The sequence below is a fragment of the Pelodiscus sinensis genome, chromosome 1 (assembly GCF_052426305.1).
Source record: "Pelodiscus sinensis isolate ZL-2025 chromosome 1, ASM5242630v1, whole genome shotgun sequence".
Taxonomy (NCBI): domain Eukaryota; kingdom Metazoa; phylum Chordata; order Testudines; family Trionychidae; genus Pelodiscus; species Pelodiscus sinensis.
This window is the reverse complement of record NC_143052.1, coordinates 147,098,716-147,122,473: the sequence shown is the minus strand read 5'-3', so window position 1 is coordinate 147,122,473 and position 23,758 is coordinate 147,098,716. Positions and strand designations below refer to the sequence as shown.

General features: G+C 42.5%; 1 protein-coding gene across 5 annotated transcripts in view; it reads left to right on the top strand.

Moving 5' to 3' along the window:
• STXBP5L (syntaxin binding protein 5L) overlaps positions 1–23,758 on the top strand; it is a 451,312-nt gene that overhangs the window by 17,382 nt on the left and 410,172 nt on the right. The gene's annotated exons all lie outside the window — the stretch shown is intronic.

The window sequence follows — 23,758 nt, the reverse complement described above, 5'->3', positions numbered from 1 at the left end:
CAGTGGGGCCAACCAGACATAGACCTCCTTTGCCATGAAAAACAACAGGAAGTGCCGCCTCTACTGCTCCAGAGCAGCCTTAGGGAAATACTCCCTCGGAGATGCTCTTTCCATCAGGTGGGACACATCTCTCCTCTACGCCTTCCATCCCTTTCCCCTCCTACACAAAGTCCTCAACAAGATCAGGACAGACCAAGCTCGGGTCATACTAGTGGCACCAGCGTGGCCCAGACAGAGGCTAGAGGCTCAAACGGTGGCTTTGTCAGGCTTTTTAGAACGTGGTTCAGATCCCAGACAGGGACCAGAGGGCAGAAAGATGGTGATAATGGACCTGTACCCCTTTCCACTACATCATGAACTCCTGTCACAGAATTACGGGAGGACTCTCTCCATCCAGAACTCTCTAAGCTTCATGTCCACTCCTGGCTCTTTTATGGCTCCAGGATGCCAAAAATACCTGTTAAGAGCTGGTGAAAGAGATACTGATCAACAGTAGAAGACAATCTACCAGGAGAACATACCTATATAAATGGAATAGATTTTTCTCACTGGTTTAATTGTTCGCACACATGTCCAGAGTCTGCCCTCTCCCTGTTCTGTTGGACTACTTAATATCCCTGAAACAGTCAGGCCTTGCCCTTATCACCATCAAGGTCCATGCTGCTGCCATAGCAGCTTTTCATCATCCCACCGATTGGGTTTCCTTCCTTGCTAATCCGATAACAAAACAGTTACTTAAGGGCTGCAAAACACTTTCCCACCTTTCTGCCCTCTGGTCCCTGTCTGGGATCTGACCACGTTCTAAAAAGCCTGACAAAGCCACCGTTTGAGCCTCTAGCCACATGCTCTTGGTCTCATCTTTCCATAAAGGTGTCCTTCCTGGTTGCGATAACCTCCAGTAGGAGGGTGAGCGAACTCGCTGGCTTGATGGCTGAACCCCCATACACGGTGTTCACGAAGGACAGTGATACTCCGACCCCACCTGAAGTTCCTCCCCAAAGTCCCTTCTCCCTTCCATGTCAACGAACCCCATGCACTTACCTGCCTTTTTTCCTGAGTCGCATGCTGATCCAGTTCAGGCCTCATGGCACACTCTCAACATCCGTAGAGCACTGGCATTTTATGTAGACTGAACCAGATCCTGGTGAGTCTCCCCTAGGCTGTTCTTGTCCTACGCTGAGTGATCCAAAGGACAAGCAGTTTCATCTGAGGATTCCGAAATGGATTGTCTCCTGTATTCGAACATGTTATACATTATATGACAAAGACTAACCTGAAACCATCACAGCTCATTCCACCAGAGAGATGTCTTCCACAACGGCCTTCCTTAGCAACGTTCCTCTTCAAGACATCTGTAACACTGCCACTTGGTCATCTGACCACACATTCGCGCAACATTATGCTCTCTTCTCATCGATTGCATCTTCCATGGTGGTGGGACATGCAGTACTATCCACAGTGACTACCCCGTGGCTCCAAACCCGCCTCTGCGAGCCGACAACTGCTCTGTAGTCACCCAGAGTGGAGCACCCACGGGGACCACTTGGAGAAGAAAGAATTACTCATATTGTGCAGTAACGGTGGTTCTTTGAGGTGCCCCACTACCCTTCTTCCTTTCCCTACGGCACGTGTGCGGCGCGGTGGAAATGACTAGAAAAGTCTCCAGTGCGAGAAGGCACCAGCACCCAGAGTGGAGCATCCACGGGAACACATCTCAAAGAACCACCATTACTCAAGGTGAGTAACTCTTTCTTACATCATGGGGGACAAGGGGCGGGGAGGGAATCTCCGGGAACAGCTTCAGTAAGACTTGGCACTCAGAGAGAGAAGAGAGTCAGTCACTACTATAGACAGTGAGGGGGCTGCAGCACAGAAGTCAACTTTGACTGTCCAGACCTAATGGGTGTTATAGGTATTTATGCAGTAAATGTGTTGCATTGACTCTCAAATTCTATTGTACCTGCTATTTTTATGACATCTAATGTGGGAAAAGAGCATTTTAATTATAAAAATATTTTCCAAAACAATTATTCCTAGCAGTAGTGTAGTATTTTTCTTGAAAAAGGGACCTATAAATTTGGTCTCAGTGTTTTAAGAAGTTTGGATCTTCATTTTACATATGGAGAAAATGAGAAATGAGGGATAAAGTGACATACACAAGATCAAATACTGTGTGTGTGTGTGTGTGTGTGTGTGTGTGTGTGTGTGTTTCTGTAATAGATTTCCAGTTCTGAGGCAAGACTACATGACCTTTCAAGAGCTCTTCCAGCCTGAAATGTTTGATTCTGTGTTTTTTTTTTAAAAAAAAGCTGTTTACATGGATTTGTTAGCTTGTCATAGCTTACATAAGACTCTTGCTGAGAGTAAGAGAGGAGGAAAGAGGGTTGTAGGATTTAAAGTATAAGTGTGTGTCGGAGGGAGGAAATAGCAGTGTTGTCAGATACAGGTGGTTGATAATACTTCACTTTTTAAATGGAATGTGATGCTATCCCTGGATAGTTATGTCTAGTTTAATAGGCGTTTGCTAGCGAGGTTTGTGAATATAAAATGCAAGTGGGAGATGCTGGGTGCTTGCAGTTTAGGATACATTTTGGGATCACATACCTTTTGCATAACTCTGAAGTCACTAGGATTGCACACTAGTCAATGCAAAATTTGATATTAGCGTTTAAGGCTCTGACCCTGGCTGGTAGTGGCTATAGTAGCACACACCTTTGTACTCAGAAATAAGCACACCAATTTCACTGGTATGTTGTACAGATGCAGCTGTTTGCAGAATCACAGCTTAAACAATTAAATGGATTGCTTATATTTCATACAAAAAACGCAAAATAATAACAATGTTGCAGATGGAAGCACTCAAAATTCTGGAACCTGATTCACCTCTGTTCCCTTGCTTGAATACACAACAATCTAATTTGTAATACAGGCAGTTGCCGAGTTACGCGGATCTGACTTACATCGGATCCGCAGTTATGAACGGGGTTTGCTGCCCATCTCCCTGGTCTGCTGGAGACCAGCAGACCAGGGAGACAGAGAGCAAAGCGGAGCAAAGCCGTGGAGCACGCCGGCAATGGGATAGCTCATAGCTGGTCTGGGGAGACGTGAAGCAAAGCAGCGGAGCACGCGGGCAGTGGACAGCCCAGACGTGCCGCGGCTGTCCCGCTGCCGGCGTCCTCAGAGGCTTTGCTCCCCGTCTCCCTGGTCTGCTGGTCTCCAGCAGACCAGGGAAATGGGCAGCAAACCCCGTTAATAACTGCGGATCCGATGTAAGTCAGATCCGCGTAACTCGGCAACTGCCTGTATTACAAATTAGATTGTTGTGTATTCAAGCAAGGGAACAGAGGTGAATCAGGTTCCAGAATTTTGAGTGCTTCCATCTGCAACATTAATGTTATTATTTTGCGTTTTTTGTATGAAATATAAGCAATCCATTTAATTGTTTAAGCTGTGATCCTGCAAACAGCTGCATCTGTACAACATACCAGTGAAATTGGTGTGCTTATTTCTGAGTACAGAGGTGTGTGCTACTATAGCCACTACCAGCCGGGGTCAGAGCCTTAAACGCTAATATCAAATTTTGCATTGACTAGTGTGCAATCCTAGTGACTTCAGAGTTATGCAAAAGGTATGTGATCCCAAAATGTATCCTAAACTGCAAGTCATATCCCCCACCCGCGTCTCCCTGGTCTGCTGGGGGATTGGGGGGGGGGGGGCGCAGCTAGTCCAGCAGTCCAGGCTTTTCTCCGCTCTGGGTGCTACTGGACCAACCTGGCAGCACCCCAGCTGCTGTGCCCCAGACGTCCCCAAGTCAGCCGCTGCTGAAACTGACCAGCGCTGACTACAGGAAGCCCGAGGCAGTTTTGCTCTGCCCCGGGCTTCCTGGAATCAGCCGCTGATCAGTTTCAGCAGCAGCTGACTTGGGGACGCCTGGGGTTCTTAAGTTGAATCTGTATGTAAGTCGAAACTGGTGTCCAGATTCATCTTGTTGAAACTGATCAGAGGCTGATTCCAGGAAGCCCGGGGCAGAGCAACTCTGCCTTGAGCTTCCTGTAGTCAGCCGCTGGTCAGTTTTAGCAGCGGCTGAATCTGGACGCCAGTTCCGACTTACATACATATTCAACTTAAGAACAAACCTACAGTCCCTATCTTGTACGTAACCCGGGGACTGCCTGTATATTACATGTACTATTATTACCCCAGGATACTTGCCTGTTTTTGGGACAGATCCTCATCTGATGTAGATCAGATTTGCATTGAGGGTCTGGTCCTTTGTATACAGGTTGGATGGTGTATAGTGAAAGAGGCAGCTGTTTGATATTTATTTGTATGCTCCTTATTCATTGAGAAATCCTTTGCCTCACTCACTGTACATCATGCAGACTGCATGCTAAATAAGTTGCTGGTCCTCTGATACTTGTCTCATGACATATATCCTGTACATGCAGGGACTAAATGTACTTTTGGTGAATATATGTGTTAATTTGGTTTTATTCCAGATTTACACTGGGCTAATTTTAAATATAATTTGCCCCCCCCCCCAAAAAAAAAATAACCCCCAACAATACCCAAACCACAAACCCATAAGGCCTCTGTTTGATTCAGTGTATATCCCTACTTCAGATATTGTATACTGTTTAGTCTGCACACTGGGTGTGAATAAATGCAGGGATAATAGCATGTTGTCACTTACACAAATATCTGATTCTCTAGTGCCTTGCACATTGTGTAGTCATTACATCTGTACCGAGACTGCTACATGAGAGGGTAAAATGTCTTCATTCTGATTTGATAGCATTTCATACTTTGCATGGATGTAAATGACTGCACAAGTGGAAAGACAGTGAAGAATCACCCTTTAAGACTCTGTCATAATGCACATACAAACGGCTAGGTTTAGAGCTAAGATGGTGTGAGCAAACTTAATTATGGCTTTTTTTCATTTTCGGTGCATTCTTAATGCTCTCAACATTTTCGTATGAAATTTTCTAGGAATTTTTAAAAGAATGTTTTTAAAAGCAAAGACATTCCATTATGTGAAGTTCTTCTGTATATAGCAGTAAAGTGCTATGTCCTGCACAAAATGTGTGCTCTTTGACCTAGATTCTGGAGTTGTCTCTGAAGCAATGTGAAGGTGAAGAGCACAAAGGTGATTGTAAGTCACTTTTATGATTTTCCCCAATCCTGGAACTTTCAGAGCACAAATTCAGTCTCTACATACAATGTTGAGCAGTCTGAGGCTGCTCTATTTATTACCTTTGGTAGTCAGGGATTGCTTATTTTGCATTGACAATGATTTTATGTGGTGGGTTTTTTTTTTTTGGTGGGGGACAAAATAGTTCATATAATTGGTCATTGATAAGATTGATATTCATAAAATCAAGGTTTGCTACTTTCTCAAATAACTTCAGACTAAAAAATGGATGAATTATTCCAATTGAAATATTTCAAACTGTGGTATCCAACCAGTTCTGAAGTAGTAATCTCTGTCGTGGCTATTGATATAGCAAACTAGCAACGCTCAACTGGCCAAATGGCCACATGGTTCAGGCCAAGAGGCAGCCAAATAGCTACATGTGGCTAGTGTGTTGGACACACAGTTTTAATCCTTCCCCTCAGAAATGAAAACACCTACATTTGGGCAAAGACTAGCTCTGGAAAATTTAATCCCCAAATATGAACATTTTAGAAAGTTTTAAGAAGTTGGAAAAAATAAGCCTTTAAAAAAAGACATAAGCAGCTTTAACTGTATGTAGATTGTTATGTATTGAAAATTATAACTGCAATAAAAGTGGGCTTGTTTTACTTCCCGTTAATAAACTACCATAAATTTATTTTTGGTGTGCTGTTTGGTGTTGAAGAAGAGACAGGAATGCTTCCTGTCAAGACTTACAGGAATGTTGAATATTTTACAGTTCTGATAAATATCTGCAGACTAGCTCTCCTTTGCACAGATGTTGCTCTAAACACAGTGTATCTTCTGTTTTTAGATTATTATGGTTAATGCTTCAACAACAACAAAAATCAATATGAACAACTACTTTGATTTGGGGCCAAATACACAGTCCCAATTTGAGATAATGGGCCATATGTAGCACAAATTTAGGCAATGCCCAATTCCATAAGAGCTGATTATTTTTCAGTTGGATTTTTACATAAGGATTGAGGTCCCAGGCCCAGAACCACAAAAGGAACTTGCACATTGCAATGTCTAACTTTTAGGTGCCTAAAAAATGACTGAAATAAAGCTGCAATCTATCAAGCCTGAGCTAGGCACAGAGACTCCCTGAACAATGAATGGGGGGAGTGGGAGGGAGAAAAAGAGAGGCACTTAAGAATATGATCCACAAAATTCAGCTTGCTAGTCAGGGAACTTCCTAAACTAGTCAATAGGGAGATGCTGGCAAGAGGAGTTTGTCCTAAACCCTGCCCTTCTCCCAGAAATAGGCACGTGAGTCTAGTACTTATGGTCTTTTAGTACTGACTTCCTGTATAACAAGCTCTTGAGCTTTCTCAAAATAATTCTTAGAACAGATCGTTTGAAAAAACATCCAGTCTTGATTTTAACATGGTGAGTTATGGTGAATCCCTTGGTAAAGTTGTTCTAGTGGTTAATTATCACCATTTAAAATTTATGTTTTATTTCCCTTCTGAGTTTATGTATCTTCAACTTCCAGCCATTGCATTGTGCTATATCTTCCTCTGCTAGCATTGGAGAGCTTATTATTAAATATTTATTTTCCTTCTAGATATGTATAGACTGTGACTACCGTATTTTCCGGCGTATAAGGCTACTGGGCGTATAAGACGACCCCCTCATTTTTTAGTTAAAAGATAGGTTTTCGTCTTATACCCCAGCGCCCCTCTGCCTCCCCGGCTTTGCTCCCGGTGTCCCTGGTCTGCTGGAGACGGTCCCCAGCAGACCAGAGGCACCGGGAGCAAAGCCGCAGCGGCGGTGGGGTCCCGCGCCTCTGAGGCTTTGCCAGAGCAAAGCCTCAGAAGCGTGGCACCCCCCCGCCGCTTCGGCTTTGCTCCCGGTGCCTCTGGTCTGCTGGGGACTGTCTCCAGCATACCAGGGACACCTGGAGCAAAGCCTCTGAGGACGCCCCGGCAGCGGGACAGCCCCGGCGCGCCTGGGCTGCCCCGCCGCCTGTATACCCGGCGTATAAGACGACCCCCGATTTTTGGGGGATGTTTTTTAGCATCAAAAGTCGTCTTATACGCCGGAAAATACGGTAAATTGCCCATTAACCTTCTCTATTTTAAGCTAAATAGGTTGAAGTCTTTGACTTTATCGCTATCAAGCATGTTTTTAATTGTTCTTATGTCTCCTTTCTGAAATTGTGGACACCAGAAATGGACACTGTATTCACTGGTCACACCGGTGCTAAATATAGAGGTAGAATAACCCCTTAACTCATAATCAAGATTCCCTTTTTATGCATCCAAGGATTGCATTAGCCTTTTCAGCCACAGTGTCATACCAGGAGTTAATGTTCAGCTGGATGGTCCACCATGACCACCAGATCTTTTTCAGAGTCACTTCTTTTCAGGATGGTGCTTCTCCCCTCTTGAGTAAGTATGGCCTACATCTTTATTCCAAGATTTATACATTTACTTTGAACTATATACATGTTATTTCCGTGTGCCGTTTATCAAGCAATCCAGATCATTATGTATTCATGATCTTCCTTTTCATAAGTTACCACTCTTAATTTTTGTGTCCTCTGCAAACTTTATCGGTGATTATATTTTCTTCCAAGTCATTGATTAAAAATAGCATAAGGAAAAATCTAAGCTCTGCAAGATCCAATTAGTCGCACCCATTTGAGGATTCCTCATTTATAATTAAATTTGGAGATCTATCAGTTAGCCATCTTTTAATCTATTTAACGAATGACCTGTCAATTTATCTTTCTAGTTTTTAATAAAAATATCCTTTAGTATGAAGTCAAATGCATTACGGAAGTCTAACACTATTACCTATTAATAGTGCATCAACACTGTTACCTTTGTCAACCAAACTTCTCTTGTCAAAAATATATCTAGTTAGTTTGACAGGATTTGTTTTCCATAAACTCATGTTGATTGATAGGCATTAACTATATTACCATTCTTTATAAACAATATTTTTATCAGCCACTCTGTTATCTTGCTCAGGATTGGTGTCCAACTGGTAGGCCTGTAATTATCCAGATTATCCTGTTTGTCCTCCCCCTAGCTTCACGTATAACTCAGGGAGAGGTTGAGGACAAGAAATAGTACTGAGAGATGTAGGAGAGAGAGAATGAATGATTATATAGGCTTATATTTAGGCATTCACCTGGGAGGTGGGAAATCAAAGGTCCAGTCCCCCTACTAGAATGATTTTTTAAACACAATGGAAATGCTGAGGAGAGACCAAGGGAAATTGATATCACATATCTTGTAGTCCAGCAATTAGAGCACTCTCCTGGCAGAGGAGCAGATTGAACCATGGTCTCCTGCATCCCAGGTGAGTGACTAATTCCTGTGCTAAAAGTTATAAGCAGTGTACTACTGCTAGCCAGATTTTATTGGGGCCCAATTTAGGAGACCTGCTAGAGTCCACCTACCAGATTTGGCCTATTGGTGATAAGTGCTCATTCAGTTTGTGGAATACCTTGGGAGATAAGCCTCTGGATGCCTAGAATGATGCAGTAGCATGTGCCCCCAGAATAAGAAAGCTAAGCATCTAGGAAACAGGGAAACTATTGGTACCTACAGAGTTAGGCAGTCGCCTTACTGATTTTTTTTTAATTATAGTGTTGCTTAAGACTGGGATTTAGGTGTGTAAGTCTGAGACTTCAATGTCTAAGTATCTTTGTGGATCTGGGCCCCACTGCTCTTCTTCTGTTTCACTGCCACTAACTGTCCAGCGAAGATTATCTTTCAGGGGTTATGCTGCTCACATGGAAACTCAGATACGTGGTGCATGTGGTAACTTTGGTGTAGTTGTTCAGAGGCAGGCCATGGTGGCACAGGTTTAGCACCATCTAAATTGGCATAGGAAAAACCCAAGGAATAATGCAGAGATTCACGTTTGGTTAGGCATGTGAAGGAGTAACTGGTTAACCAGTTACCTGGTAAGCACGGCATTATCAGCCTGATTACCGGGGTAACCAGTTGACTGGTGCCTGACTGGATTAGCCCCCTGCTCATGGCATGATGCGACAGGCCAGTTAACTGGTTAAACCAGTTAACATTTTAAACAGGATTTTACATCCCTAGGTTCAATGAGATTTCTTTCTGTATTTTGGGTTCCTGAAATTTGAAGGTCTGTATTCTCATTGTGTGAGACAAACCCTACATATGTAAAACAACAGAGCACAGGTAATTATTGTCTGAAATCCCAAAGTTCTTATTCCTCAGTGCCTTACACAGAGGCTGCAGCATGGGAGATGGGGATCCTGTGTGTAACCATACATGTTAAACGATGAGCCCAGGTTTATCGGTTAACCGTGTAAACAGTTGCACTTTCAAATCTCTATTAAACAGTATGGGCATTTCGTGTTTCTGCAACCTGGGGTAAAACATAATGATTCTGAATTGGTAGTGTTTCAGTTTGCACAGGCAAATATAACAAAACTGAGAAAAGACAGCGGAGAATCAGATTACTGGAATTTCTTAGTCTTATATGGATTTTTCACATGAGGAGAGGCTTCTCAAGTAAGGATTGTAGGATTTTTCCTTTCTTCTTGTGACTATTTCTGGTTTTAGTTTTTTGATTTTTAAAAAAAATAAATTAGTTCACTGAAAAATGTATTTTTATATCACCCCTACTTTCATGGGCCAAAATAATGAGGGGTGAATTCAGAATTTGTGTGATGCCTTGTGTTACAGCGTTAGTGATACAAAGTTGTTGATGAGCCATATATACTGTGAAGACATTTTGGAAATAGTTAAATGACAAGTATACATTAGAAAAAAAGATCAACTTGATATGACTTTTGTAATCTTACTTTTTTTATTATTGAAATAGAGTTATTACCAAATTGTAGTTCAAACATGTGCTACTTCCTTTTCATAATATATAAAAAACATGTTGAGGTCCCTGTTTCCAAGGGAAAAAAGGCCTTGCATGTACATAATGCCAAAAAAAGCATGATATAGGCTCATTTGTTAAATTCAAATGCTAATAACACAATTGGCAGTGTATGATATTTATGAAATCAAAGTGATTAAAAATTTCAGTCTCAGTTTAAAGTGTAGTTTGTCTTTCATTCAAGGACAGAAGTTTCTTAATATTCTGCAGTGTTACATTAAATAACCTTTTATACTGCAGTTAATATTATTAATTGAGTAAGAATTCAGAAGAAGAAAAAAACCCTGTAAAATGTGGGTTACATACTGAAAAGTGACTATCATGATACCTTAACCAAAACAGATCTCATCCCCGGGTATACTGGAATCAGATCTTTTGACTTCAGTGACTCCATATCTACACTATGAGATGAGGTTGAATTTAGTAAGGCTGGTTTCTTGCCAACTGATTTTGCCAAGTTGAAGGCCCATGTCCTCACTGGACACAAGAATTCAATGTAGTTCAAAGTAGCGCATCCCTAGTAGGGAGACTGCTTTCAATTTTAAGAGTGATGCACTGTGAGTAGCTACCCACAGTGCCTGCGCTGCTTTGCATTCTGGGTTATGCTGTGCACTGGGTGGTTATAGGTTCATATCATCAGCATCTCATAATGCACTCGTCTACTCCCTCCCCCCTTGCTTGAGATCAACAGGAAACAGTCTTTTTGTGCCACTTTTGGCCCTGGTTACACACACAGATACGAAAGCAGTGCAAGCATAGGTCCCATGTGTGCCGCAAGGTGCTCCATCACAGCTGCTGTTGTTGCCTCAGCTGCAGTTCCCTGCACCCTTTCCTCTTCAGCTTTTCCACTCTCATTTCCTCAAGGAGCGTATTCCTCCATTCCATTTGCTCCTTAAACATGTCTCCTCTTGTCTGTTTTTGCCTGCGGATTTGTGTGAGCCAGGTAGTTGCTAGAGCCAAGGGAGTTCATCAAGTTCCCTGCTGTTCTCGCTGTAATGAAAAGTTACAAGAGCACATTATGGAACTTAAAATCTAATCTGTTAACATACAGTGAAGGTCTCTATACAGACAATGGAGATGTGTTCTGTGCAAGACCAAAGTTATGTTTTAAAGTGCCTGCTCTTCAGTAGATACACAGCAGATTTCTCAAAAGAACACCTGGACTCACGCAACTTGGAGGCAGGCATGGTAAGGGGCCTGAGAGGGCCTGATCTTGTGTGCAGGAGAGAGGATGGAGATTGGCGGGGCAGCACGGTGGCTCACATGACTTCCTTCCTGAATACTACACTCCACTTCCTGGGAGAGTGCTGCTTTCCCATTCCACAGGCGCCTGCATGCGGGAGGATAAGAGGTAAACGGAGGGAGAGGGTGCCAGAGGCTTAAGCCATGCTAGTAGCACTGGCAGCAGCTAGCTCCTCCTTCATCCAGGTTGCAGTATGAGATACCAGTCTTCTCTGAATCACACAGAGTGATGGGGAACTGATGCTGACTGAATGTGGCCAGAAACCTGGGCCTTGTGCTGCAGTGTTTTGTGCTGCAAAGAGTTCCTGTCTGAGAGCTTTATGGAGATATGCAGGGAGGATTCCTACTTCAGCTCCAGACATCTTAACAAGCTGTTCTGGGCCTGCCCCCATGCTGTGTAGCCACACATCACACCCAATTGCCTTAACCCACTTGTAGCAAGAAAAAAATTGTGAACTCACCAGAAGTCCCCTCTCCAGGATCTGTGCTCAGCTGGGAGATTGGCTCCAAAGTGATGAAAAGTTCTTGGCTTTCTCTGATCACAGGGGCTGCTCTCCTTATCCTCCTCCCCCTCCAACACCATGCTGCTGCCCTGAGTGTTTTGGGCTGCCTCCACAGTCTGGCTTGGGAAGCTGGTTGGATCTCACCTTAAGATTGATTGCAGCTGGTCATAGAAGTAGCATGTTTGTGGCGATGCACCAGACTTTCCATTTGACTCCTTTGTTTTATGATAGGATTGCGTCAGCTCTTTTATTTTAACTCTGCACTGCTGGGTGTCCCTGGAATATCCTTTCTCCACCAGGCATTTTGCTATCTTAGTGTTGATATAATTTCCCTTGTTGTTTCGGAGCTCCGAGAGAATGGATTCCTCACCCCTCACCTTGATGAGGTTCGAGATCTCCTGCACACTCCCTGCTGGCACTTTATGTCCTTGGGTACTGGAGCTTATGGGGCATGAACTCATTTAAATCATGGCCAGAAGTGTTGCTCAGATGTTCTGAGATGTGCTTGCAAGGCTGACCACATGGGAAATGAAATTCAAACATTCCTAGGGCTTTTCCTGTTCAGACGGAGAGCAGTAGAGGTGCAAGTTCTGACCAGAGTGGTCACAGTTGGGCTCTGTGGGATGCCTGCCAGAGGCCAACAATCTCAACTTTCTCAATTCTGAGTCTACACTACCATAAATTCAGCGATGCAAGATAGGGACTTGAAGGATTAGTCGACTATCTGATAAGCATATGCTTATCGGATAGTTGACTAGTTTTTCCCCCCCACCTTGCTGCCTCTATCAGATAGAGACAGTAAGGGAGCGAGGAGAAGAGAGGTTACTTCAAAGTGGTAACGCCACTTGGGGCCAGACCATGGGCTCTGTGCGGCGCTGCTGCTTTGAAAACCCACATGCATTGACTATTTGATTAGTCAGTTACCTGATACTTAACATCCTTAATGCAAGGTCGAAATTTGTATTTACTCTTCCTAAAAGCAGGAGTACCCAAAATCAACTTCAGCAGCCCTTAAATTTGACAGTGGTGTGGATTCACTGTTAAGAAAATTAACCTTATGTGGCTAAATTTGATCTAAATTCCTATTGTAGACCAGGCCTCAAATAATTTTTCACCGACTTACACTCCTGGTAGCCCTGCACAATCAGAGTCAATAGAACTAAGAGTTAGCTGGGTTCTCTCTCTTTAGTCAGTGGTGCTAAATCTGGGGATCCTCAGACTGTCTAAGATTTCCAAAGAGGTCTGTATTTCCATTAAAAAATGTTTAGAGGTCTCTGAATGTAAAAAGTTTGAGAACTATTGCTTTAGTGCATCTTGACAGAATTGTTTCTTCACAATTACACCTGTTCAGTTCTTTTGAAGACAATGGAATTGCACAGATGTTACTAACAGTCTAATTTTGTCTTGCAGATTTTGTATTACTAGTGATGATTCATGAGCAGAAAAGAGCCCAGCTTGACCCTCAGATTGCAGGGCTGACAATGATGGAAAATATCTTTTTGCCTATAAAATGAGCATATTTGATATGGAAATCAGGAAGGCATTAAGCATAGAGCCTCACCATTTCAGTTTTCAGTCACTTTGAAAAGTAGAAATTTGCAATAAGATAACAGTAAAGTTAAATGTTTTTGAAAATATAGAAAACAGAGACAATATTGTGATCCACTCATCTGTATGGGGAGGTGACCCCCTGCAAGCCAATATCTTTCTATCAATATAAAAAATCAAGGTTAGCTGACTTTGTGGCACTATACCTTACCTTTGCCTAGATCCTGAAAAGATCTCTGGTCCTGTGATCTGTGAAGTGGGAGGGTCTCAGAGCTTGGGCTGCAGCTTGAACCCATAAATTTAAATTGCCACGAAACAGTCTCACAAGCCTGAGTTAGCTAGTATAGGCCAGCCCCGGGTACTTGCTTGCAGTTAGGGATGTGAATGACTAGTTAACTATCTGATAAGCAAATGCTTATTGGATAATCGATGCACTAGTTGACTAGTCGTTCTCCCCCTCTCTCTGAGGCAGCAAAGTGGGGGTCCCTCCTCTTCCCCCTTGAGTGCTGGTGTGAAATGCCATGGGGAGCCTGACACTGAGCTCTCCACGAGTGTTTGAAAGTGGCAGTGCCACTTGGAGCCCTGAGTCACCTGGGGAGCTGACCCTGTGCTTCCTACAGTGCTTTTTGCCTTTGAAGTGCTTCAGACACTTCTTTGGGCGCCTCTGCCTTTTCGAATAGTCGATGCAAATTCCATCGACTATTCAATTTGTCAATTAATCTAAATTTAACATCCCTACTTGCAATGTAGACACACCTTGACTAGGCAGGCAGGTGGAAACCATGGCTGTTCCTCCTCCAATTACACACAGAATCTGCTTAGAAGTTAGTACAAACTGGAGCAATATTAATTCCTGAATGGAGTTTCCTTTCCAATGTGGAAACTCCAATTAAGGAATTACAAGGGCAGTAGCAATGTGGAGACCACTCTAGTCGTCAATGCCAACAGGGAACTAAGGGGAAGCATCAGAGAGCCAGAATACAGCAATATAGGGACATAAGGTCTGTACAGATTGGCTTGATCTTCTAGCAGAAGGGTGGGTAAAAGGTCCTCTGTTGGCTGGATCCAGCCTGCTAAGCGGGTTGATTTGGCCTATGGAGGCCCTGCTACTCCCCTCCCCACCTCCATGCCAATCAGGGCCTGGAGGTAGAGGGAGTGTGTGAAGTTTCCTCTGCCCTGCAAGGAGCGTGAGGGGCTTGGAAGCGCCATACATTCCTGTCAGGGTGGGAGGAGACTTTGTGCGCTCCACCTTCCCCTTCTTCCCCCTCTCCCCCCCAAGCCTTGCTTGGCCTGGGGGCAAAAGCGGGAGTGCGGGAAGTCTCCTCCCACCAGGGGCCATGGGAGCCAAGGAGGGGGCAAAGACTTCTCATGCTCCCCCACCCCCAGGCCAATCATGGTCTGTGAGTGGGGAAGCAGGGAAGTATCCTGGCCCCCACCCCTTTTGGGGTGGCCTGGAGTCACTGCAAAAATTTATGAAGTGGCCCCTGGCAAAAAAATTATTGCCCATGCCTGCTCTAGCTGATTCCTACATCTCTGGAGATCTGCTGGTTCTGGGTCCTTGCCCCCAAAAGAAGAGCATAGAGGAAAACTCTGAGGGGAGGGATACCTTGTGAAAACTTCTGACACTAGCATGCAGTTTTCTTCCTAGAGGCACAATTTGACACATGCTAATGTCCATTTCCAAAGTCCTGTATATTTCTTGAGACATTCTAGATTTGTTCTTCTGTTATTATTTTTAAGAATTTTTTTATAATTTTAATTAAGAAATACTTTACTAAAATGGGAACCCATGGTTAGAATACAGAATTAATAAGTACCACATATAATTTTGCATGATAACCCTCTCCTCCCCCAAAATAATCAAGGCTTTATCTTAATGGTACATATACTAAAGCTAAGTTACAAATTAGTTCTTATTGAGGTACATGTATGTTTCAAAATACCCTCTAAATGAAGTCATTCTGATCAGTGTATTAATCTTAACAGATTTAAAAGTAGTAATCCTAATTTGCTAGCTTTGTCAGGTAGAAAAACTATGAAATTTAGAGCACATCTATTGTAAATTCATGTAGTACAACTAAAGCTGAACCACTTCTGGGAATTGTGCCCACAGATGATAAATGCAATGACAATCATCTTGACTCAGCAGAATGCATTTAGGATGTTACAGTTTGGATATTGTGTTAAGTATCATAGAAATTATAAGGGCATGTGATTGCAGCTTTTACTTTTAAACAACAACAAAAAGTTAATATATAAGCATATCTTTTCTTTGGCACCAGACCAAGTTAAAATAGTGATTAGAAGTATATGTAATGATGTCCACTGTTTCATTCTTGATATGAAGCAGACTAACACAGATACTCCTCTGAGACTTGTACATAAGTAATGTGTTAATATTATTTATATATTTAATAATATTAAAAAGGCTTATCCATGGTTTCAGAGGTCTTTGATACATATTAAAAATACAATTAACCAATACCCACAAATCCATTACCAAAACTTAACCTTTACATTAGAATAACCAGGCAACCCATCCACAAGTCTCTGAAAATAAATGGGTTTTGCAGTGTGCTCTAATGTTCATTTTCACAAATGTATGGGTTTTAAGACTAGAAGGCAACGATTTTGATCTAGTCTGGCCTGCAGAAATCAGACCTCACCCAAGAAAATTCTTATATCAAGCCTAAAACATATGTTTAAGCTATATCTATTGGAAATAGGGATGTTTAAAAATAATTTAAAATGGTAACCATTAAATATCAATACCATTGGTTATATGATTAACTGTTGGTCTAGCCTGGGGACGTACTACAGCAGAGGTTCCCAAACTTTTTGACACGGGGGGGCCAGTAAATCCATTCACGAGGTTTTGGAGGACCGGTAACAGTCATTTGCATATTCATCAAGCAACTGATGAATATTCAACTAAGTTGTTTCTGGTCCTCCCAAAGCCCCCAGTGCCAGCGTTAGCAAAGCTTTTGATACAGTCACCCACAATATTCTTGCCAGCAGGTTAAGGGACTATGGATTGGATAAATGGACTGTAAGATGGATAGAAAGCTGGCTAGATCAGGGTTTCCCAAACTTTTTACTTTAGTTGGAACCCGTTTTTTTTTTTAGTACTGTTTTTTGCAGCCCAAAAATATAAACGCATATAAAAAAGAATTAAAAATGAATAAATTTTCAGTGTTTCATCTGGCTGCATCCTCCACCCACCCTGGGCCAGGCTTGGGTGACCCGGCACTGCATGGGCACTCCAGGAGGCAGGAGCATGAGCAGATTAGGGGTAAGGTATCTGGCTAGGAGAGAGGGTGCAAGGAGGGGTAGGGTTGCCAGGTGTCCAATTTTGTACCGGATAGACCGGTATTTGAGACTTCTGTCCAGGAAACAAATTGAGAAAATACTGGACATATAAAATGTCCAGTATTTTCTAAATAGGTAAGTTTTATTATTATAAGGTGTATCAGTCCTTATCTGCAAACTGCCTGGCTGGTAGATGTGCTCAGGCTGCGTGAGTGTGTCTACCAGCCAGGCAGTTCGCAACTACTCGAGGGAGGGTATTGGGGGTGGGGGGGCAAAATGGAATCCCTGGGGCCATACTCACTCGTTTGGCATGTGGCTGGATCAGTCCTGCTCCCCTCCCCTGGTCAGCCCCGCTCCCCCAACGACCCCCCCCCCCCACCAGCCCTGCTGCCCCCATCCAGCCCTGCTTCCAGCAGCTGGTTCTCCTGTCCTCCTCCTCCTGATCTCCCCCATCCAGCGCCCAGCCCCACCCCGTCCCCTGGCCAGCCCGCTGCCCTCGTCCAGCCCTGCTTCCACAGGGTGGTTTTCCAGTCCTCCTCCTCCCGATCTGCCCCGGCCAGCCCCCTGGTATCCCGTTCAGCCCTGGTTCTGTCTCCCGCCCTCCCTGACCTCTGCTGGACAGCCCCTCTACTACCCCAACCCTGCTTCCGTTGCCCGCCCGGATCTCTGCGGGACAGCCCTGCTACCCCCAATGCTGCTTCTGCGGCCCGCCCACCCAGATCTCTGCGGGTCAGCCCCGCTATCCCTAACCCTGCTTTCCAGTAGCTAGTTTCCCCCCGCCCACACACATACCTCCTCCCAGTCCGCCCTACTCTGCTCCCCTCCTGGCAGCCACACTGAGGCCTGGTATTTTTTTCCAGGCCATGGCCCATAGTTTGGGAAACGCTGTACTATAGCCCTCTGTGGGCTCTGCATTTGAATTTGGAGTCAACATGGAGGCTCAGTTCCAGTATATGCCATGTCCTGGCAGCTGGCTCCACTCTTGGGCTGCCTCTGCTGCAGCTCTGCATTTAAATGTGGAGTTAGCAGGCAGGCTCAGTCCTATCTTGGGAGTGTGGCCAGCTGCCAGGACTCAGCACACATCGGGCCTGAGCCTATCTGCTGGCTCCGATTTGAAATGCAGAGCCACAGCGCAGGGGATGGCTGACTCCATTCTTGAGCAGGGTTTAACAGGTAACATTAATTGATAAGCTGATGCTTATGTGTTAAACTGGTTAAACACTTAACATCCCTAGTTAGTATGGTATCTAATTTTGATTTAAAGACTTAAGTGAAGGAGACTCCACCACATCCCTTGGTAATCTTGCAAGTTTTGTGTCCCAAAAAGTTCTGTGTCTGCTCCCTGGTAGCCAGGATCGTGCTCATCACTGCTCAGTATCAAGAATGCCAAGTGTGTAGGTTACATAACAAGATAGGGGACTGCTTCTTTCCTTATCTGGTTTTCCCTTGGCTTTTTGATTGCTTTCTGCCTTTCTTACACCCAGACACATGCAGCTGTCATCAATCAGTTCCCACCCCATGTGTTTCTCTGGTTTAGTTTCTGCTCAAGTCTTGCCAGAATGGTCTTTGGTCCAACACTTCTGTTTTTTCAGCTGTCTCTACACGTAGGGGTATTAGATGAAAGAAACAATTTAAGACAAAATGAAAGGTGCTTAGTGCACTCATCAGCTTTAACCAGGTCTGTGGTTGATTTAAAGATCTAAGAAATCCTTGATGGCAGCCATCAACACTGAAAAAAGTAATGAAAAAATTCAATGGTTTGAAGTTGTTTTCATTTTGTACTGTTCCAAATGGAATAGCTTTTTATTTTTTCAAAACTTTTTAAAAACTATTGAATTGTGAGGTTTTGTATTTCCCCCATTAACTGCAATAAAATCAGCGAATCCTAGCTTAACCTATAAGCTAGGGATGCAATAGTGTAGTGAATTAACCAATAAGCAAAAGCTTATAGGTTAATGATATAGACTATACACATTACCAGGACCTACCCCCGCTGCATTTAAGATGGAGTAGGAGCCAGGCGGGCAGGAAGCCCAGCTCAGTTCCAGCTCGCACTGGGTCTTGGCACTCAGACCCACCCCTAGACAGGGGCTGCTGCCACTCTGTGCTGTTGCCTCTTCATTGGAGGCAGCAGCACAAGGTGACAGGCAGCTGGTCTGTGAGGGGAGCTGTTTTTTAAACTGGCTCCCCTTGTGGACCAGCTCCTGCCTGGCACCCCGTGCTGCTGTCTGATACAGAGGTAGCAGCGTGGAGTGGTAGGGGGCTTCTCTACCTCCCCCTCCTACTCTGGAGTGAGGCCAGAGCATACTGACTGCTGGCCCTGCCCCCGGGGACTACAGAATAGTCAACTAACTGATCAGAATTAATGAGGTTACTTAACTATTCAATTAACCAATATTTAACATCCCTACTATAAGCCTTTGCTTATTGTTTAATCAACTACACTGTTAGATCCCTAGTTCTAAAAGCTATAGAGTACAAAAGGAAAATGTAAATCTGTGCCACTTTAAATTTTTGAAAACGGCCTCAAATTTTAGAGAAGTTAGAATGGCAGATATACTCCCTCCCCTTCTTTTGCATTATGTAACCTAACTTTTCCAAAGTTGAGGAAGTTTTTAAAACTTCCAAAGTGACAAAAGGGACAAAAAAGCCTAGACATAGTTCATTCTAGTGCATTTTGTGGTGGACACGAATAAAAGAAAAATGGAGAAGAAAGGGGTAAAACCCAAAACTTTAAAATTTCAAAATAGAAGAATTACCTGGCATTGCTCAGGTCTGTAACTCAAAACATTTTTGTTCTTCATTTAAATCATTCCTTTGGGTTGGGGATCACCCTCTCCAGTTCTAATTACACACCATAATAAATTAATTCTGCTTTCAAAGTTTACCCCCAAAATGTTATATCTAGAAAATATTAACAGAACTCCAGGTTTTTTTTAAACTTTACATTATTAGACAGATTACACAGGAGCAATTTGTGAATACATGCAGTGTTACTTCATGGAAACCCTTAAAATCAATCTTACACTGCATTTTCTGGAGTTGTTTATGGAAGATCAAAAATACACTGAAAGGAAATAGCTTTACAAGCTAATATATTTTGCCATAGGACAAGAGTTATTAGAAGGTATCATCACTGTGTAAATAATTATATTGTTGTATGCATACTAAAATCTATTGGGATTTTGTTGCTACAGCTACAAAAGAATCTGATTACATCTCCTGGGTAGCTTAATTGAACTGAAATGACCGTGTTGTGTTAGATACAGTTTTGGTAATGTTTTCAGTTTTATGAGTGAAACATTGGCAAACCCAGTTAATCTTATTTCAGTTTAAGTCTAGATAATTTACTTGCATACAGGTGTGGCAAAGTTTATTTCAACTGCCTTGCATTTGAAAAAGAAATTAAAAATGTTGAAGAAGGACTTTGTTCGGTTTACAAGAAAGCATCTTATATCTTTGGTGTATACTGGATGTGGTCTGAGGAGCACAGGTACTGCTCACTTCTTTTGCCTCCAGGGATCAATATGCCAAAAAAGGAGATAGAAGATGGTGGGATTATGTGAGGAGAAACCCCATCTCCTCACTGTCTTCTCTAATTCCTTTTTTTTTTTTCATGTCAAGAATAAGTTGTTCCTGCAATCAACAGAGCTGCTATTTTGGGATTCCTTTGTGATCCCACTACCTGCTATTTTGATAGTTTAATCATGTAAATGATTTCTAGTTTTGTTGGTATTTTCTTTTTCTAATATCCATAATTTGGGGTACCCTGTGCCTATTAGGCAAAGCCCAAAGTATAGGATAGTGTTTAGCACCAGCAGACATTCTTCTGTCTGAGAGTTGCAATGTTCTTGTACTATTTCGCCTTCTTATCTCTGCTTCAAGTGTATTCAGGAAAATCAGACAGGATTGTGGATTTCATATTAATGGTTTTCACATGACCTCATTAATTTGGTAGGTTAGATCTCTGACTTCGAGTGAAACCTCCAGTTCAACTTCTAGCTCTTTCATTGATCATTAGATTGAGATAAGTTTCTCCTTCAAGATCTTATGGCTTGGAAGCATGATGCAATCTGACTTCTAGGGGCCAAATGAAAAGCCCTGGTAAGAACATAACAGCCATATTGGGTCAGACCAAAGGTCCATCTAGCTCAGCATGGCCAATGGCAGGTGCTCTAGCGGGAGTAAACAGAAACAGGTAGTCGTCAAGTGATCCCTCTCCTCTCATCCATTTCCAGCCCCTGACAAACAGAGGCTAGGGACACTATGCACTGCATGAAGAAACTTCCTTTTGTTTCCTTTAAACCTGCTACCTATTAATTTCATTTGGTGACCCCTAGTTCTTAGGTTATGGAAACAAGTAAATAAATAACTTTTCCTTATTCACTTTCCCCATACCCATCGTGATTTTATTGACCATTATCACGTCCCCTCCTTAGTCTCCTCTTTTCCTAGATGAAAAGTCTGTCTTTTTAATTTCTCTTCATTTGGCACTCATTCCAAACCCCTAATCATTTTTGTTGCCCTTTTCTGAACCTTTTCCAATGCCAATATATCTCTTTTAGGATGAGATCAAATTGGTACACAGTATTCAGGATGTGAGCATACCATGGATGTATATAGAGGCAATAAGATATTCTCTGTTCTGTTCTCTATCTCTCTTTAAAATGATTACTAACATTCGGTGTGCTTTTTGATTGCTCCTGCACATTGAGTGGATGTTTTCAGAGAATTGTCCACAATGACTCCAGTCTCGCTTTTGATTGGTTATAGCTAAATTAGTCCCTATCATCATATATGTGTAGTTGGTATTATTTTTTCCAATGTGCATTACTTTGCATTTACAAGGTGTCCCCGTTATAAGTTGTCCTCGTATGCATCTGTTCCACACTAATGTTATTGATGCTTGTAGGAACTGATGCGTTATAAATCCTCCCATTCACCGCTCTTAAGTTGCACAAAAGAAAAAACCAAAAAAACCCAATTTGCACAAATGGAAATCAACTGCAGGAAAAAAATTCCCTGCTTTAAGTTGTTTTGCTATAAGTCCCAAGTTTCTCTGGAACGTAATTTGGACTTATAGCAAGGACAGCCTGAATTAATATTAAAATTATTTTGACATTTTGTTACCCAATTACCTTGTTTTCTGAGATCCTTTTGAAGTTCTTCACAGCCTGCTTTGTTCTTAACTATCTTGAGCGGTTTAGTATCACCTGCAAATTTTGCTCCCTCACTGTTTACCCTTTTCTCCAGATCACTTAAAAATAGTTTGAATAGGATTGGTCCCAGTACAGACCCTTGTGGGGCACCACTAGTTACCTCTCTCCATTTTGAAAACTGACCATTTATTCCTACCCTTTGTTTCCTTTTAACCAGTTATCAATCCTTGAGAGGACCTTCCCTCTTATCCCATGATAACTTACTTAAGAGCCTTTGGTGAGGGATCTTGTCAAGGCTCTCTGGAAATCCAACTACACTATATCCACTGGATCCCCATATCCACATGCTTGTTGACCTCCCTCAAAGAACTCTAGCAGATTAGTAAGACATGATTTCCTTTTACAGAATCCATGTTGACTTCCCCCCACAAATTATGTTCATCTAGGTGTCTTGACAGTTTTATTCTTTACTATAGTTTCAACTAATTTGCCTAGTACTGATGTTAGACTTACTGGTCTGTAATTGCCAGGATCACCTCTAGAACCCTTTTTAAATATTGGCGTCACGTTAGCTATATTCCAGTCAATTAGGTACGGAAGCTGATTTACAAACCAGAGTTAATAGTGCCACAATTTCCTGTTTGAGTTCTTTCAGAACTCTTGGGTGAATGCCATCTGGTCCCAGTGACTTGTTACTGTTAAGTTTTAGTTTGTTCCAAAACCACCTCTAATGACACCTCAGGGATACAGCCCCTTTCCTTTGGATCTTGACCAGCTTTTGGCAAATTGCTGAAATAGAGGAAGAGGATCAATTGTACACCACTCCTCACATAGTGTCCGGCTTAGGGAAAATGCTAGAGTGTGGTCAGGGAGAAGATGGACTGAAATGCTGCAGCATTCCTTGGTTGATTGGCTTGTTAAAGTCAGATGCAATATCCAGTAGTCCTGAGGCGGCTCTAAATTGTGTCATGCCTTGAACTATAATGCTGTCTTTGTCCTCTGGTCTTTAGCTGTGTTGAGAGGAACTTGGGGTGCATCTGATGACTGAGGCTTTTTTGTTGCCAGGAGTCTCAATTTTTGCTGAAGTTTCAGAACCCTTTCATAATAAATGTGTTACAAAGTGGAAGAGGTTTGCATTATGGGTCTTTCTTTAGTGTAGTACTCCACTGATATTTATGTGCCCCCAATTTTTTACTATTAACACCTATATAATCCAGATTTTCTTTGAGCTATCTTGAAATTCACTTAATTCTCATATGCTTAAGTCCATTGGACTTTATTCTTCCTTCATTCTTCTATTTACACAGATTTCTGCCTGTTAATAATTACCTTCATTTTAACTATTTAATTGCATTCTTCTTTTTATAGATTGTATTTTAAATTATTTATATAGCCATGATGGAGAGTTAGTAACATCACAAACCAGATGGTTGAACATCCCTGTGTTTTATAAGAGTAATAGGGTTTTGTACCCACATCCTAACTTTTTTTTACCAAGATTGTATCTGAATTTCATCTATATTGGTCAATTAAGTTCCTAGTAGTTACCCTGGACCTCATTTTGCTCAGAAGAGGCAGATTACATATAAGTAATCTATAGGATAAGACTTCTAAGTTACTATCTTGATAGGACAAAATCTATACAGAAGTTTCCTATATAGAATCATAGAAATGTAGGGCTGGAAAGGACCTTGAGAGGTTATCAAGTCCAGTCCTTTGCACTGAGGCAGGACCAAGTAAACCTAGACTGTCTTTGACAGGTGTCTTTCTCTAACCGGTTCTTAAAAGCCTACAATGGAGATTCAACAGGCTCCACTGGAAGCCTGTTTCGGTGGTTCTCTTATTATAAAGTTTTTCTAATATCTAATTTAAATTTTTCTTGCTGCAGAGTAAGCCCATTACTTCTTGCCTTACCTTCAGTGGACCTGGAAAAC